The 17,810-nt window shown below is 35.1% G+C and overlaps 1 long non-coding RNA gene across 3 annotated transcripts in view; it reads right to left on the bottom strand.

Moving 5' to 3' along the window:
* Window positions 1-2,041: 2,041 nt before the first annotated feature.
* Window positions 2,042-17,810, bottom strand: part of LOC144242532 (uncharacterized) — a 209,614-nt gene continuing 193,845 nt past the window's right edge. For all 3 annotated transcript variants that reach the window (XR_013338373.1, XR_013338372.1, XR_013338374.1), the window contains exon 6: window positions 2,042-2,201. This is a non-coding gene — a long non-coding RNA (uncharacterized LOC144242532). The remainder of the gene's footprint in view (window positions 2,202-17,810) is intronic.

Raw genomic sequence — 17,810 nt, 5'->3', positions numbered from 1 at the left:
TAAAATAATGCTCCGTGAACATTCTGGTAGGTCGAGTTTTATGGATATCAGTAATTATGTCTTCTTACAATTGTACTTTGAATATTGCAATCTGGCTCAGAGTGGTTACCCAGTAAACACATATACAGTCTTACTAAATTGTGTAAATAATACATATTCTTGAGACAATAGTCAAAAAACCACCTTTGTCATATTTGATACAAAGACCATATATGATACAGATACTTCAAAGAACTATAAATCCTCACTGAGAATGCTTAGGTTGACTTGAAACTTAATAAAGAGTTGGTTTCTTTCATGTGTTTAATATTCCATGTCCTGGTTACTTCATGATATATGCAGATTACTTCTTGGTATCTATCTTCATGTGCCTCAGGCATATCTGCCTTCCAAAGAATCACACCTCTCTTGAGAAACTTCTTTCCTCCCTTTACTTATTTTTACATTTCTAACACAATTGTCTATTTTCATCAGGGACTGATTCTTTGCTTTATTAGCCAGAATACTTATGATAAGTATTTAATTAAGATGTTACTATGTGACCAGCATTGTGATGTACACTATGGGAAAATACTGAATTAGCGTAAGTCCTGTTTCATTTGAAGATATGGTGATTTCTGTCATTAACTGACATGTGGTAGGCAAACAGGAAGAGCCCTAAAAGCAACTCAGGGTTCAGGTTAAGAAACAAGATGACACAGTATAGGCTAAAGTAATTGGGAACTTTTCATGGAAGGACTGGGACTTGAAAAAGCTGTGAAAAATTAGTGAAACTTGAAGGAAGAAAGAGAAAGTCACGTCTGGTCAAAGGAAGAACATAAGGAAAGGTATCACAAAACCCATCCTTATAGATTTAAGACATTCTGTCAGGGAACAGTAAGGAAGTGTTAGTCAAAGTTTGAAAAGTCAAAAGGAAAAAATGAGGCAGGAGGAAGGGGTTATATGATGAAATACCTTCCAATGACTCTAATATGCCAACGCAGGGTTCCTCCAAAGTTTGCATTTCGTGGAACACATAGAAAATAGCATTTATACAACATAGTGAGTAAAGTGATGAAGTTATAAATGGTTGCATGTGATTATCCTGGGGGTTGCAGCTACTCAGGTGCAGCCCAGCCTGCCCCCAAAGACAGAAGGAATGAATCATCTCAGCAAATCTAATCCTCAGATCAGGGGAAGTCTGTGTGAAAGGTCTGGATATGCTAAATATCCTAAGGTCATGACTAACTTGTGTTCCTGTTCTCAAGGAACAAACTTTAATAAAACAGAGAACTGGTGAATAAAATTGTAGCCCCAAAGGATATCTCTGACAGATGACCAATATTTTGGTCGATTGAAATTTTAGCAATATTCAAATCAGTATAGAGTCTTTAAAGACCTATGCCCCGTCTATGTAACTTATAGTCAACTGGCTTTGTAAGTAGGCAATGATATAGGCATAGATAAATGGAATGACTGGTTAAAGTAATCTAAAATCTAAAAATATATAAGTAAAATATGTGTTCATGTCAGGGTCATGTCAGGGTCACCAATAGCTCAATCAATAGAATACAGTTTATTCTTCCATTATATAAAATCTAGCTAATGTTTTAGTTGTCTGTGTCAACACCATGTGGAGTTCCATAATAAAGTTAAATGGGAATATGCATAATCTTACATCTTAACCCCTCATTTTAAATTTATGTAAAGGAGAACCAGTGAAGTGAAGCAATCAATTTAAAATACCTTAGGGAATTGAAAACCCAAGTCAGGGCTAGAACACAAGTTTCTTCACAACCAGCCCATGGCTCTTGATAGGATACCACACTGACTCAGCTGCAATTTTATATGGATATTAGAATACAATCTAGTTAGGTCCTAAGAGTGCCAAGTCATCACATCTGGAAGATTCAGTTGGAGCCAGTATCCCTCCACTCCTCTATCTTTATCAGATGCTAAAAAAATGAAAGCAAAGTGTATCAGCTATTACTGTGTAACAAACCCAACACAACATCAATAGTTAAAACAACAACTATTTATTTACATGATTTTGGGTGTTGGCAACTTGGATGGAGCTCAGACGAGTGTTTCTTCTGATCCTAGCTGTTCTCACCCATGTGTCTATGATCTGGTATTGGGTTAGCTGGAGGCTGGTTGGTCTAAGATGACTTCAGCTGGGATGGCTTATCTCTGTTCCATATGATCTTTCATCCTTCACTAGGCTAGACAGAATTTGACAGGTAACTTGGTGGCAAGGCAGAATTCAAAGAGAGACAGAAGAGAAACAGACAAGGCCTCTTGTGGCCTATGCACATAATTAGGATAGTATCACTTCTACTACATTTTATTGACTACAGCAAGTCATAAACCTAGCCCACATGCAAAAGGTGGATAACAAAATCCACACCTTGATGAGAGGAGCTGCAAGTCAGCTTGAGAAAAAAACTAGGGCCTGTTTGCAAACAATGCTACAGAGAGGAGGGGTTTTCATCAATATTCTTACTGCATTTACAATATAATAAATAACTAAATTGAATGGGGCACTTGGCTTATTCAGTCAGAAGAGCACGTGACTCTCTATCTCAGGGTTGTGAGTTTGAGCCCCATGTTGGGTGTAGAGATTATTTAAAAAATAAGTAAATAAATGAACTTAAAACATGTATTTTAACTTAACTGAAGCTAAGTCAGTACTTTGAGTTTATAGTAACCTAAGTCTTTTAGCAGTAGAGTCCATATCCTTAAATGTGCACTTTTGGGGGGAAAACAAACTGCAGAAAATAATTTTTAAAAAACTGATTTAAAGAAGTGAGCAATAAACCTGAACTAATAAACTGAGAATGTATTACTGCAAGTAAAAGCATGTGAGACCTTGCGTTCCTCCACCAAGCCTGCAAATAAATGTTGGGTTCCTATAGAATTCTGTCCTTGGAATTTTTCTTTTTTCTCTCCATATTTTCAAATTAGACATCATCAGCCCTATCATCTTAAATATCACAAGTATGCTGATGGCTATCAAATTATTTTGCCCATTCACAGCTTGTATCCAAAACCAGATTTATAAGCAATAGCTTACTGCCTGTGTCCATAACAATTCAATTTGACCTTGCACTAAACTACTGTACAGACCTGATTCTGTAGCAAACAAACAAAATCTTTCCCAAGGTATTTCTTTTCCTCCAGCAAGATTAATTACCCAACGTAAAGGTAAAAACTTTCTTTCCTAAATTCTTCATATTCATCTATTAAATTTATTTGTTTCTATTTACTTCTAAAAATGTACCTCAAATCCAAGCACAGTTTACTAACCTACTGATTAGTTCAATGAGCATTTATTGTTATTTCCAAAAAGTCTCTCACCATTCTCCCTGGTTCCTAAATCCCATCCTCCAAGAGTAGCCAGAATAACTTCTTAAAAATGTACAATAGACCATGTCATTTTTCTATCTAAACCCTACTAGTAGTACCCCATTTTATTTACAATAAAACTTGAATCTCTTGCTTACCACAACCTAAATAGTCACACCTAACCTGGACCTTGCCTCCATCTCCAACTTCATATTTACCATCCCTTATGGTGTTGCATCTAGGCCTTTTCACATGTTGTTCCTTCCATTTACAAATCTTTCTCTTCAGATTTCTGCATGACTGCTTTCTCATTGTTTGGGATCCAGTGCAAATAGAATCTCTGAGAGGTCAACCCTAGGCACACTAGGCAGAATCATCCCCCACCCCAATTACTCTACCATATTATGTTCTTTTATTTTTTTAGCAGTGAAAAATAACTGAAATCTCTACTTATTTTCCTAATTCTTTATTGTCTATCTCCCTAGAATGTAATTTCATTATTACAAAGATTCTATTTTGTTTACCACTGTCCTCATAGGGTATGCTTGAAAAATATCCATTAGCCTCTAATATTTTACAAAAACCTACTTACTCAAATATCTAGAGCAGACTCTCTTATCAATCCCTACTGATCCCCCTTTCAACACTGACTCAGTGAGAATTCAAAATATCTATTACCAAATCTGTAGTAAAAGAAGTAAATCTAGAGGTAGAGAAAATATCGAACTTAGAGGTACTATCTTAAATTGTAAAATTTATCTATTCTAAAGTTTGTTGCTACTGTTGTTTTTTCAAACCTAGGTAGAAATTAAATCTTTCATATCTCTTGGAATCATCATTCCTACCTCTTTTCTCACATTTCTTTTAAAATGACCATAAATTGTTATAAATACGTGGATTAATTTCCATGAATAAATATGCAGATATTTGGCAGAACAATTAGAGAAATTTATATATCCAACTAAGCTAAATATTATTCTAAATTCATGTTATTTTGGTATTATGAATATCTTGTCTAAAATAACATTAATGTTAATTTTTCTAGGACCATGGATGTAAACCTGAATATCCAGGAAACCAAGGAAAGGGAAGGAATGATAGTAAATAATCCAATGTGATTCTTTTTTAAACTCAAAATTTCCAAAAACATACAGCAGTCTCATTTGTAACTGAATTGCATAGATTATAAATTTTTCAGATGAAAATTAACTTTAGTAAAATATTTTTATCTACTTTAAATGTCTTAAGTGTCTAAATATAAAATAAAACACTACAGGTATTAGCTAATTACTTCTTTATTCGGTGTGGCATGAAAAATTTAATACCCAAAGTATTTTCTCCTCTATAAATTACTGAATGGAATAGTTCAGATAGTGCTATTATTTTTGTTCCTTTGAAAATTCATACTTTACAGATCAGGACTGGGATTGTTTTTTTCTTATAAACAGCTAAAGGAAATAGCAGGTTTATATTTGACAGTGTCTGAATCTGAATAAGTTTAAATACTTGTCAAGATAAGACATGGCAATGCTTTCTGTCTTGTGACTATTTTAACCTGTGAGATTTACTGCAGAATCTATAAAGTAGTTTGGATTTCCTCAAGCTTTGCTTTCATTATCTGCCTGATATCATTATACTTTTTTTCCTGTTTAGATACAAAACCATGCTACAATTCTCTGATATAATGAAAAAAGAAATCTAGTAATACTGAACTTAGTGTCTCAGTTCCCAAGACTGGCACATTTCAGAGTTAACCAAATCCATTTTGTCAATAAGATGCCAAGCTGTGTACCATGGTGAGCATATTAAAGAGGGTAATTCTGCAGAAAATGCAACTGTAAAAATGTGGCATGACCTTAAAAAATAATACCAAAACAATTCTGAAACAGAAAACAGGGAAGAGGCAAACTGTTAAAAAAAAAAAAAAAAAAGCCAGAAAAGATGTTCTTCTATAAAAGAAAAGAAGGAATTCCATTAATAATCATGGTGTAGATACAAGATATGAATTTAACCTACAGCCTCAAACAACTAGAAAACTGGAGAGAACATATCAATCAAGTATTCTCAGACACTGGACAATGGATATAAATGACTTATGATACCTGAGAGAAGGGAAGTAAGATGAATACTATAATTGTTTCAGTTTATTATGTGGCCTAAAAGCAGTTTCCAGACTGTAGGGAAGAGATGGGACTCAAACAGAACCCAGCAGCCTCACTATGTTCAGGAGACAGAAATGAATGTTCATAGAAGTGGAAGCAACCAGAATTAACAGGGCCCAGTGCTAGAGAAAAGAGAACTTCCCAGCAAATTCTGTGGATACACAGAGGATTCCCTCCATGTCTTTATTTATGTTTTTTTTTGAAGACTGATTAAGATTTATTTCCATAGAGACTTATGTAAATATTGACAGTATTTTTCACACAAGAGCTTTTTTTTTCCCCCTCTTATTTCCCTCACACACTTAATATGCCTATGGAGACGTATTTTTCTGGTAAAAATAAGGAGATTATCATTTCTCTTTTCCTCTCCATTTTTTTGCTAATACTAAATGAGAATTTACAAGTTTTATCAGCAGATAAATTGCTCAAACATGACTGTGATCTGTGGTAGATTAATTTTTGTGTACCTCAGAGTATCTAGTAAAATGTTTTGCATATAATTATTATTGAGAAATACCAAACAAATGAAGATTTTTACAATTTGAGTTAATAAGTTTTGTTGAATTTAACAACAATTTTGTAATTTGGTTTAGTTACTGAGTTGATCCATGTCTTTAAATGAGTAATGATCTGTGGACACGTGAGAGGAACCTAGCATGAATAATCTTTGCTTCTCCCAAGCTTCCTATCTTCTGATGCATCAGGTAGAGTACTCAGAACGTAGTGTCTTATATTTGGAGCTCAATTAGTCCTAGAATAAAACCTAGTCTGGACCCACCCCAAAAGAACTAAAAACCATGTCTCAAAAGGATCAAACTGAACCCAAATAATTTAACTGTCTGCCAGGACAAAAGTCAAATGCTAATGAAAAGATAAAACACAATCTAAAATTCAGCAGTTTAAAATTTACAATGTCCAGCATCCATTGAAGAAATTGGGAGGCACGTGGGAAAGCAGGATATTTTGACCTAACCAGGAAAATATGACCCAGTAGACACAGACAGAAACAGTGGGGAAAAATGGAATTATTAGATAGGGATGTTAACACCTCTGTTATAAAAGTGCTCCATTGTTTTAGAAGGTAGAGGAAAACAAGTATGATGAGAAAAATAGAAAATATTCTTTAAAGATCTACCTACGACATCTAAAGATTTAAAAAAAATACAATATATGAAATGAAAAATATACTAAATATGATCAATAACAGACCAGATTCTTTGAAAGAGAAAAATCAGGGAACTTGAAGATGCAATTGAAGAAGCAATAGAAACCATCCGAAATAAAGCATGGAGGGAAAATAAACTGGAAGAGCATCAATGACCTATGATATAATATCAAGCATTCCAACATACATGCAACTGGAATGTCTGACAGAGAAGAGTGGGCCAAAAATATTTGAATAAGTAATAACCAAATATTTCCAAGGGTATCAAAAAAACCTAAACAGAAAATATAAAAAATACCATGCCAAGGAACAGCAAAATCAAATGGTTGAAAACCTTTGATAAAGAGAAAAACTTTAAAAAAAAAGCCATGGAAAATAAAACAATTTTTCTAGAAACCATAAATCTTGCTTATGAGACGAGGTAGCATAATAATCACAAGTGTCTTTTGATTTTCAAATAAATAAAAATTCTTGAGGCAAATGAAGGGTAGCAGATTATGTCACTATAAAATATGCCACTTTGGCATAAGGATTATTTTGAGCTGAGGCAGATGAGGAAGCAGAAGCAAGAAAAGCTTTTTGCCCTCTTCTATTTGTCTAAAAGCTGAATATAAATTTGCAAGATTTTCCTCCTCCTCTCTCTATCAGGAAGGACATAGGTTAATCCCCACAGACAACTTGAGATCCTATCAGACTGGAGAAGTCACCAGAGAAATCTACATAACAAACTGCCAATTAGCCTTTATCTCAGCCCTTGGAATCCCTAAAATCTGCTTTCCTTTATTTTATCATTTATCCACAAATAAACTGGATATCCACAAAGATGGTCTATGAGCCAGAATTCTAAGCCACCACACTGAGTTACATATTTTCCCTAGGTATCTCCCATTTATACATGAAATATACATATTCATAAATTTATATCTGTTTTTCTCTTCTTTTTTCTTCCTCCTCTTAATCTGCCTTTTATTACAGAGATCTCAACCAAAAACTCAGAAGGGTAGTGGGAAAATTACTTTTCCATCCTTACACATATTTGACAAGGTGAAGGTGCTTATAAAGAAGAGACAGAAAACATGTTCAGGGAGTGATAGTGAGATTAGAAGATAAAAACTGTAGTGCCTGGTTTTATTTTCTAGTTCCCAATATTGTGGTATTTCTACAAGACTTTTTAAACTATCTCGACTTTTTTTAATTTTAATTTTTGTAAAATGTTTATTTATTTTTGAGGGAAATCAAGAGCACAAGTGAGGGAGGGACAGAGAAATGGGGGACAGAGGATCTAAAGTGGGCTCTGTGCTGACAACAGAGAGCTCAATGTGGGGCTCCAATTCACAAATTCTGAAGTCATGAGGTGCCTGGATGGCTCAGTTGGTTGAGCATCTGTTCAGCTCAGGTCATGATCTCATGGTCTGTGAGTCTGTGCTGAGAGTTCAGAGCTTGGAGTCTGCTTCAGATTCTCTCTCTCTCTCTCTCTCTCTGCCCCATCCCTGCTCAGTTTCTCTCTCTCTCTCTTAAATAAATAAATAAATAAATACATAAATACATAAATAAATGTTAAAAAAAATTCTGAGATCATGACTTGAGCCAAAGTCAAACACTTATTTTACTGAGTCACCCAGGCGCCCCTAATTTCTTTTTTTTATTTTTAAAGTAATCTATACAGCCAACATGGACTCAAACTCACAATCCCAAGATCAAGAAACATATGCTCTACCAATTGCATAACTGTAGGATTTTACGGGTCAACAATTCCATAGGGATTACCTAGTCCTATGCTCTTGATTTATAGAAGACATGTGATAACAAAAGGGTTAATTAAAATCAGACAGCTAAACAATGACAGAGATAAAGCCGAAGCTTAGTTCCTTCTTAAAGAAAGCAGCTTTCCCTTTCATGGTTTCCTACTTTACAAGAATTGCCTGAATGTTGTTAATTGAATATTTACACAAACAAATAAAAAGCCTTGACCTCATCTCACACATACTAAAAAATGAGTTAGGATGAATCAGACACCAAAATATAAAAAGTAAAACAATAACACTTATGGGGGGGGGGACAGACGAATACCATTATGGCCTTGGAATTGGCAAGGAATTTTTGAATAGAATGTAGGAACCACTAACAATTAAAAAAGAATTGCTTAACTGGCTTTAGTGAAAATAGTTTGTTTATCAAAAGACACTACTAACATCAGGAAAAACGCAAGCCACATACTTAAAGATATATTTGGAATGCATATTTCTGATAAAGGACCTATTTTCAGAACATATCCTACAAATTTAAAAACAAAACAACCCTGAGAAAAAGACAGGCAAGCATTTCACAAAAAGAGGGTATCCAAGTCACTAATAAGTATATGAAAAAAGTACCTGGTGTCATTACCCATCAAGGAAAGACAAATTAAAGCTACTATGAGATACGTCTACATACCTACCGTGATGTCTGAAATTAAAGAACTCACAAGGATCTGAAACAACTGGATTCGCCTACGTTTCCTATGGGAGACTCCACTGGTACAAATTTTGGAAAACCACAGTGTCTACTAAAGCTACTTGTAATATACCTTAGGACCTAGCAATTCTACTTGTGGTTATATAATCGAAAGAAATTAAACTATATTTACAAGAATGCTTTTTATCATAATAGCCCATCTGGCAACAACACAAATGTGTCAGTTCTAGAACAGGTAAGTGAAGTATGGTATTTTCTTTCTTTTTTCTTTCTTTCTTTTTTTGATGTTTATTTATTTTTGAGAGAGAGAGAGGCAGAGTGCAAGTGGGAGAAAGGGGCAGAGATAGACAGGGAGACACAGGATCCAGAAGCAGGCTTCAGGCTCTGAGCTGTCAGCACACAGCCCAATGCGCGGCTCAAACTCACAAACTGAGAGATCATGACCTGAGCCAAAGATGGACACTCAACTGAAGTGTGGTATTTTCAAACATCAGAATACAAAACATCATTGAAAAGGAACACAATCCCTGGTACACACAACAGTGAGTAAACCTCACAGGCATAAAGTGGAACAATAAAAATCCACAGTGCACTGTTTTGCACAGCCATGCTGGAGAGCAGTCCAGAATGACTTAGGCAAATTATGTCTATACATATCGTAGGAAGCCATTCTGCCCTGATGATCTGTCCCCTATTCTTACAGGTTCATAAGGGACCAAGTCTGAGGATATTCGCTGTGATACCACATGTTGTGGCTGGAAGTAGAAGGCGGCCCAGGTGTCCTGTAGGAGAGTGGCAGGTAAAATATTGTAGCTAGACTGCAATCACAAAGTACACTACACTAGGGTACACAGGGCAAAATGAAAAAAAGTATTTAAAATATTAAATTCAGTATAATGCTGAATTTAAAAAATGAAGAATAGAATGAGGTCAGTAATACAGTTCCTCTTCTGTAAACTATGTGCAGTAAAACAATAATGAATTTTGCTAGGGCACCTGCAAATAGAATATGCAGTAAAAAAAATAAAGGGGCACCTGGATGGCACAGTCAATTAAGCATCTGACTCTTGATTTAAGCTCAAGTCATGATCTAAAGGTGCTTGAGGGGGTTTCCTCCCTATCTCTCTGCCCCTCCCACCTCAGGCATGGGCGTGCACTCTCTCTCTTAAGATAAACAAACATAAAAAAACACATAAGAATGTTTGAAGGGAGGGGGTACAGGTTAAATATGAATAATTGGGAAAAGAAATTAAGAAACAGGCTTTGCATGGACAAATGATAGTGTGCCTTGAAATGAGGTGTGTGATTAATTCAGTGCTCTTTACCTGATGTTCAAAAAAGTTAAAAAAAGAAAGAAAAATAAGCAGAGGGTAAGATGACAACGGTGAGAAGTATTAACAGCTCTATGAGCATCAAATGCACACGGCAGTCCATTTTGTTTCATTTTTTAACATCCCTTTGCAAATAGGCTCTGGGATCCAGCAGTGAAAACTGAATCAGACACTGAAGAAAATGCTGTGTTATAAAAATACACCTCTGTTTAACTCGTACTTTGATTTCTGAGGCAGGGTCACAAAGTGAAGAGAAACACGATTCTGTCAATTGTCTGGAGCAAGCCAACATAAAATGTCCCAATTTAGAATAGGAAGGAAACTCAGGGTTCATTTAGCTCAATTATCTCAATGTAAAACCCTGGAAATATTGGGCCACAGTGAAGTGACTGGCCTGAGATATACATCAGATAAGTGGTAGAATAATTGCAGCTAGAACCTCACTGTTGGCCCCTAGTCCATGAGGTTCCTTTGGTTTGCCTCATTGCTCAACTGAGGAACATATCAGACTTGGGAGGCTACAAACCATGGTGACAAAACACTCAAAGATCCATATAAAATTATAGCCCAGCCAATCTGAAACTAGTTAGAATACCTTTTTTCAGGGTGATTGATTTTGATTTTGAAGTGCCTTTATGAAAACCACTTTCAGTTTTGGTACTTATGAAGTAGACTGTTTCTTCATCAAAACATCATTACCCCTTTTTGGCCTGGGTAGGCAATTTGAAGAAAAATTTAATTCATATTCACTTAAATGATAGATTTCATGGTCCTCATTTGGAACTCAAGTCACTGTTTGTGACCAAAGATGAAGGAGATACAGAAGATTCTGCCAGATCAGTTCTTATCCCAAAGTTATTGCCTGGAAATTGTGCGTTTTGATGGTTTTCTTGCTATATGCCACTTTCTCTTAAAGTTTCAGTATTAATAATAATGGTTTCAGTTACTGAGGGTTCCATTAATTTTGGTTCTATTAATTAAATTGGTCTGTCTAATGAAGATTTTGTAGTTACCATTTGGGTAGGTCACTTATTATAATTAATACAATATCCATTTATAGAAAATGCTTATATGGAAAGAGATGCTCTGTTGTCTCTACCAGCACTGGCTCCACCTCTTTTTCATCACGTAGCAACCACAGAATTTACATGGCATTGACCTCATTCCTCCTCCAGAACTGTCTCAAAGTAAAGCAATCAGTTTGATGCTTCCCATGCAGTAGTGGCTGACGCACAGCTGGGCAGCAACATCCAACCAACCCAACCCATTCAGTGTGGGTGTTCCTCTGACCTCAGTGTCTGCCTCTAGTTGGTCAAATCAGATGAACAAAACTCCTCTTTTATGGTCAAGGTTAAGCTAGTTTGCCATATGTGGCCTAGAACCACAGCTGGCACTGTGCTTCATGAAGCACGCAGGCCATCCTGAGGATCAGGCCTTCACACAGAAGAGGAGGCAGAGCTGGAAACATATGAGAGGATGAGAATGGGCCTCCTGATGCAGCTACTCCAGAAAGCCACTCTACTCTGAGGCTCTTTCATTTTTAAGCCAGTATGCAACTCTCATTTTTAAGCCAGTCTGAACTGGTTTGGTGGTTCTGTGCAACCAAAAACACTTGAAATGAGACAACCTGTAATTTTACTATTCAGAGGTAATCATTGCTAACAATTTGGTTTAGAGACTCTAATTCTTATGTTGTGTTTGTGTGTTTGAGTTAAAACATTTTAAGACAGGTATTTGAGTGGCTCAATCAGTTAAGCGTCTGACTCGATTTTGGCTCAGGTCATGATCTTGGCAGTTCCTGAGTTCGAGCCCCACATCAGGCTCCATGCTGATAGCATGCTTGGGATTTGCTCTCTCTCTCTGTCTCTGCCCCTCCCCTGCTTGTATGTGCTCACTCGCCCTCTCTTTTTCCCTCAAAATATATAAGTAAACTTAAAAAATATTTTAAAACAAAGTTGGGAATCAATAATACATACATTTTTGTAGGCTGTTATTTTAATGAAGATGTCATGAATATATTTGCATGTCATTAAATTTAAATCATATTATTTTTAATGACTTACACTATTACATTATATATTTGTGTCATGATTTATTAAATAGAGACTTTATATTTGGACACTTAGGTTGCTTCCAATTTCTTGCTGTCTAAACAGCAATATAATGAAATTTTGTGGCTCTATTCTGTCATATTCATGCTTATTACTTTTGAATAAATATCAAGAAATGTGACAATTATAGGGTTAAATACTGTGCATAAGTCTAAGGATTTTGATTTACATGCCAACTTGTCCTTTAAAACCACAATTCCACCCTCAAAAAAATGCATAACAGTGCCCATTTCAATATTACCATGATACAGTTCTTGGCAGGAAAATAATGATAAAAACTTCCTCAAAGATATGAAAATTATAATTGACACATTATTACATATTTTAAGCAATATGATATTATTAATATCATAGTTAATAAAAATATCTATCATTATTTGAGCAATTTATTTTGTGCCAGCCTCTTTTAAAGTTTTCCTAATTTAATCCTTCACAATGTTCCAGGGAGTTAGGTATTAATAACTTTATTATGAATAGGAAAAATAGATTTAGAGTGCAAATAAATATCCTGAGATGGCATAGCTAATAAATTGAAAACAACTCAATTTTACTATTGTTCAACCCAACACCCTCTGGAGAGCAGGAGCACTCAACAGATGCCCTGGAGAAGTCCAATCTGGATAAGGAATGTGATGACCATATATTTTGTCACAATTCATTCTTAACATATTCATATTGTCACAGCATACCACCAAGATTAATATTTGTGTAAGATTTTTCAACTTTAATAAATTGTTAATATTAACTGTATTAAAATAACCTGGGATGATCACTGTGAACTTTATTTATTTATTTATTTATTTATTTATTTATTTCCAGTATAACTAGGGTAGTGTTGTATTAGTTTCAGGTATACAATATAGTGATTCAACAATTCTATACATTACTCAGTGCTCATCACAATAAGTGCATCCTTAATCTCCTTCACCTATTTAACCCATCCTCCCACTACCTCCCCTGTGGTGACTACCAGCTTGTTCTCTATAGTTATGAACCTGTTTTTCGGTTTGTCTCTGTTTTTCCTCATTTTTTTTTTTTTTAATTCCACCTATGGGCGAAATCCTATGGTATTTGTTTTTTCTCTGACTGAATTATTTCACTTAGTATTATACCTTCTATATCCATCCATGTTGTGTTCATCCATTCATTTATCAGTAGACACTTGGGTTGCTTCCATATTTTGGTTATTATAAATAATGCTACTATCAACATAGGGGTGCAGGTGTCTTTTCAAATTTGTGTTTTCATATCCTTTGGGTAAATACCCAGTAGTGGAATTAGTGGATCACATGGCAATTCTACTTTTAATTTTTTTGGAAAACTTCCATACTGTTTTCCACAGTAGCTGCACCAGTTTGTATTCCCATGAACTGTGCACAAGTGTTCCTTCTTCTCCACACACTTGCCAATGCTTCTTGTGTTGTTGATTTTAGATATTCTGACAGATGTAAAGTGGTATTACATTGTGGTTTTGATTTGTATTTCCCTGATGATTAGTGATGTTGAGCATCTTTTCATGTGTATGTTGGCCACCTGTATGTCTTCTTTGGAGAAATGTCAGTTCGTGTCTTCTGCTCATTTAAAAAAATGTTTATCTTTTTTATTTTGAGGGAGAGAGTGTGTGTGGGAGCAGGGGAAAGGGCAGAGAGAAAGGAGAGAGAGAATCCCAACCAGGCTCCAAGCTGACAGCACAGAGCTTAATGCTGGGCTTGATCTCACAAACTGTGAAATCATGACCTGAGTCAAAATCAGGGGTCAGAAGCTTAACTGACTGAGCCATTTTTAAATTGGACTATTTGTTTCTTTTTGTGTTGAGTTGTGGGTCTATTGTGATTCCATATGAATTTTAGGATTTTCTTTTCAATTTCTGTAAAAAAAATGCCATTGTAATTCTTACAGAAATTACAATGAATCATAGATCACTTTGGTAGTATGGACATTTTTGCCATATTAAGTCTTCCTAACAATGAACACAAGATGTCTTCCAAATTACTTATCTTTTCTTTAATTTTTTCATCACTATTATGTAGTTTTCAAGTACAAGTCTTTCACTTTCTTGATTAAATTCTTTCCTATGTATTTTATTCTTTCCGATGCAAGTGTAGGTAAGATTATTTTCCTAATGTCATTTTTGGATAGTTCATTCTTAGTGCATAGAAACACAACTGATTTTTTATATGTTGATTTTTTATTCTGCAACTTCATTGAATTTAGGTATTAAACAGGGTTGTTGTAGTTTTTTTCCTTTTTTGGTAGTCTTTGGGGTTTCTATGTATAACATTGTGTCATCTGCAAACAGTTAATTTTACTTTCTCCTTTCTGATTTGGATGCCTGTTATTTCCTTTTATTGCCTAGTTACTCTGGTTAGGATTTCTAGCACCATCCTGAATTTAAGTGATGAGAGTGAGCTTCTTTACCTTGCTCCTGATCTTAGTAGAAAAGCTTTCAGGGGCGCCTGGGTGGCTCAGTCGGTGGAGCGTCCGACTTTGGCTCAGGTCATGATCTCGCGGTTCGTGGGTTCGAGCCCCGCATCGGGCTCTGTGCTGACAGCTAGCTCAGAGCCTGGAGCCTGCTTCAGATTCTGTGTCTCCCTCTCTCTCTCTGATCCTCCCCTGCTCATGCTGTCTCTATCTCTCTCTCAAAAATGAAAAAAAAAAAAAAAAGAAAAGAAAAGCTTTCAGTTTTTCACTGGTAAGTTAATATAAGCTATGAGTTTGTCACACATGAACTATTATGCTGAGTTAAATGCCTTCTAACCTTATATTTTTTTTTCAGTTTTTATCGTGAAAGGGTGTTGAATCTTGTCAACTGCTTTTTCTTCATCTATTGAGATGATCGTGTGATTTTTATCCTTTATTCTGTTAATGTAGTCTATTATATTAATTGATTTGTATATGCATCTCAGGAATATACCCCACTTAGTCATGGTGCTACTTTTGAAACTGGACTAAATACCATATATAGGAAGGAAGTTTTATAAAAGAACTCTTAAATTTAGGTTCCTTTTTGTTCAAAATCATTTGAATATTTTTAATATTCAAAGTATTTAGAAGTGTAACACACAAACACAGGACTGCTTTTAAAACTTTTAGCAAATGTAAATGTTAAACATCAGTATTTGCTTGCAAATAGGAAGATAATGAAACATGTCAAAGTGAAGTATGAATCTTCAGGTTCATAAATTTGGTAATAATATACAAATATAATTTTTAAATTATATAATTGAACTTTGGAATGTCTTAAATTTGAGCAAAAGTATTTCTTTTTTTTTCCTTAAATAGATTATTGTCAAGTTGGTTTACATATAACACCCAGTGCTCATCCCAACAAGTGCCCTCTTCCATGCCTATTTCTAGAGATTCTATTTTTGTTAACACATTTATATTCTAAATCTGCATAAGAGTTGAAGTCTGCAATTTTATGTTTTACCTTAAAAATGTTGTCTTTAAAAATTTTTCAAGCAAGATACTTGGAATGGAGTAGAGAAAGACAGCACATATAAAACATTAGTGTAGCCATATTTCCATATTTCAAAACAAAGCAAAACTGAGTGAGAATATTCTCTATTTAGAATTTGATCTTATTTAACAAGGTATATTAGCATCTATAGAGAAAACATTTCCTCAACTAAAAAAACATGGCAAATCAGCTGAGGATGACAATATCAAATATATTAATGATAAAATGCAACTGTGAAAATGATTGGAGTCAATTTAATTTTACAAATAAGAGCATATTGCAAGAAATCCATTCTTTAGAAAAATACTAAAATATATCAGAAATAGACAAGATTAAAAGTGTAAGTAAAGCATATAAGCATATACCATAATTATTCTGTTTGTTATTTAATGTTCAGATCATTAAGAAGAAAAACTTTTTAAAATTTTTCTCCAATGTACACTGATGTTACTTTAATTTTTATAAGAATTTTTGGTTCATAAAATAATTTTGCATAAGTTTTTTTCTATCTACTGATATAATAAAAACCAATTTGTTAGTCAAGGAATACCCAAATATACAGATAAAAAAAGCAGACACTAAATTTTTATATATGTGTTATATATATATTCAAGTGCACGTGTGTGTATAAAATTGTAATTGTTCAAAAAATTGTAACTATTTTTAGTGTCCCCTTTATTTTCAGAAGTATTCTAGTGTGGGCAAGAAGTTATATCACTGCCCTAACAAAAAGAGTCCAGGGACACCTAGGTGTCTTGGTTTAAGAGTTTGACTCTTGATTTCAGCTCAGGGCCACACAAGGTCATAGGATTGAGCCCCCCATCAATCCTGAGCATGGAGCCCACTTGGGATTTGCTCTCTCTCTCTCTCTCTCTCAAAATAAACATTTTAAAAAGAGTCCATTTTCAATATTATTCAATATTGAGCAGTGTGCTTTCATTGCAGGTCAGTAAAGTAGGTATAATTCTCCTAAGATGGGAAGCTTCAGGGCTCAAATCTAATTTTGAGTTGTTAAACACGGTTGAGAAACTGAATGGCTCTATAGCAGTTCCCAGGCCTAAATATGGTAGGTCTGATCAGAAAGCTGACAGAGGAAGTTGGTTTCTAAGTAACAACACCAAGCAGGGTAGGGGTGCATGCTCCAGCACTCAGTGGCAGATACAGGCTATAGTCAGGTTGCAATTTGGTGATTGTTTTTCACTTCTCTTCTGCTCTTACCCTACTGACTTACCCATCTGCTTCTTACCCATCAGCTTCCAAATAGCACTGTAAGTGTTCTAGAAACTCAATTAATGTAGCAGAATCAGATGGCAGAAACTGGTATTCTCTGAAGTGGGCCAAACGTTTCTATCTGTGGTCAGCCCTACACAATTTACAAAGGACCTTCATTTTTCTTCTACATACAGTACCAAAGTAGGGGCCTTGTAATTTAAATTATGTTCATTACAAACTTCCTCATTTAAAACTTCACAAAGTCAGATTGCCCATGGAGCAGGAAAACTGTAATGAGCTAGCGCCTGCCAAAGTTAGGGCAATAATGATTTTAAGGTCATGGACTGACAGAACGCTGAAGGAGAAATGGCTGGCAAATATCAAAGATGCAGAAGAAGGAAGTGTATTCCAAGGATTTGTTGAAATGGTGCCACAGCTACAAGTTGCTTAAGTAGGTTTGAGAGAGTAACATTAGCAGGGTTGGGAATCAATGCTGCTTTGTGAATGAGTCTCGTGCCTAAGTAAACCAGAATGATTCTACAGCCAATCTGAAATGGGAAAGGAGAGCAAGAGGTTGGGGGTGGGGGGGTG

This window comes from Crocuta crocuta, unplaced genomic scaffold (assembly GCF_008692635.1).
Source record: "Crocuta crocuta isolate KB4526 unplaced genomic scaffold, BGI_CrCroc_1.0 scaffold384, whole genome shotgun sequence".
Taxonomy (NCBI): domain Eukaryota; kingdom Metazoa; phylum Chordata; class Mammalia; order Carnivora; family Hyaenidae; genus Crocuta; species Crocuta crocuta.
Note: the sequence above shows the minus strand (reverse complement) of the source record. Positions and strands in the feature narration are given on the sequence as shown.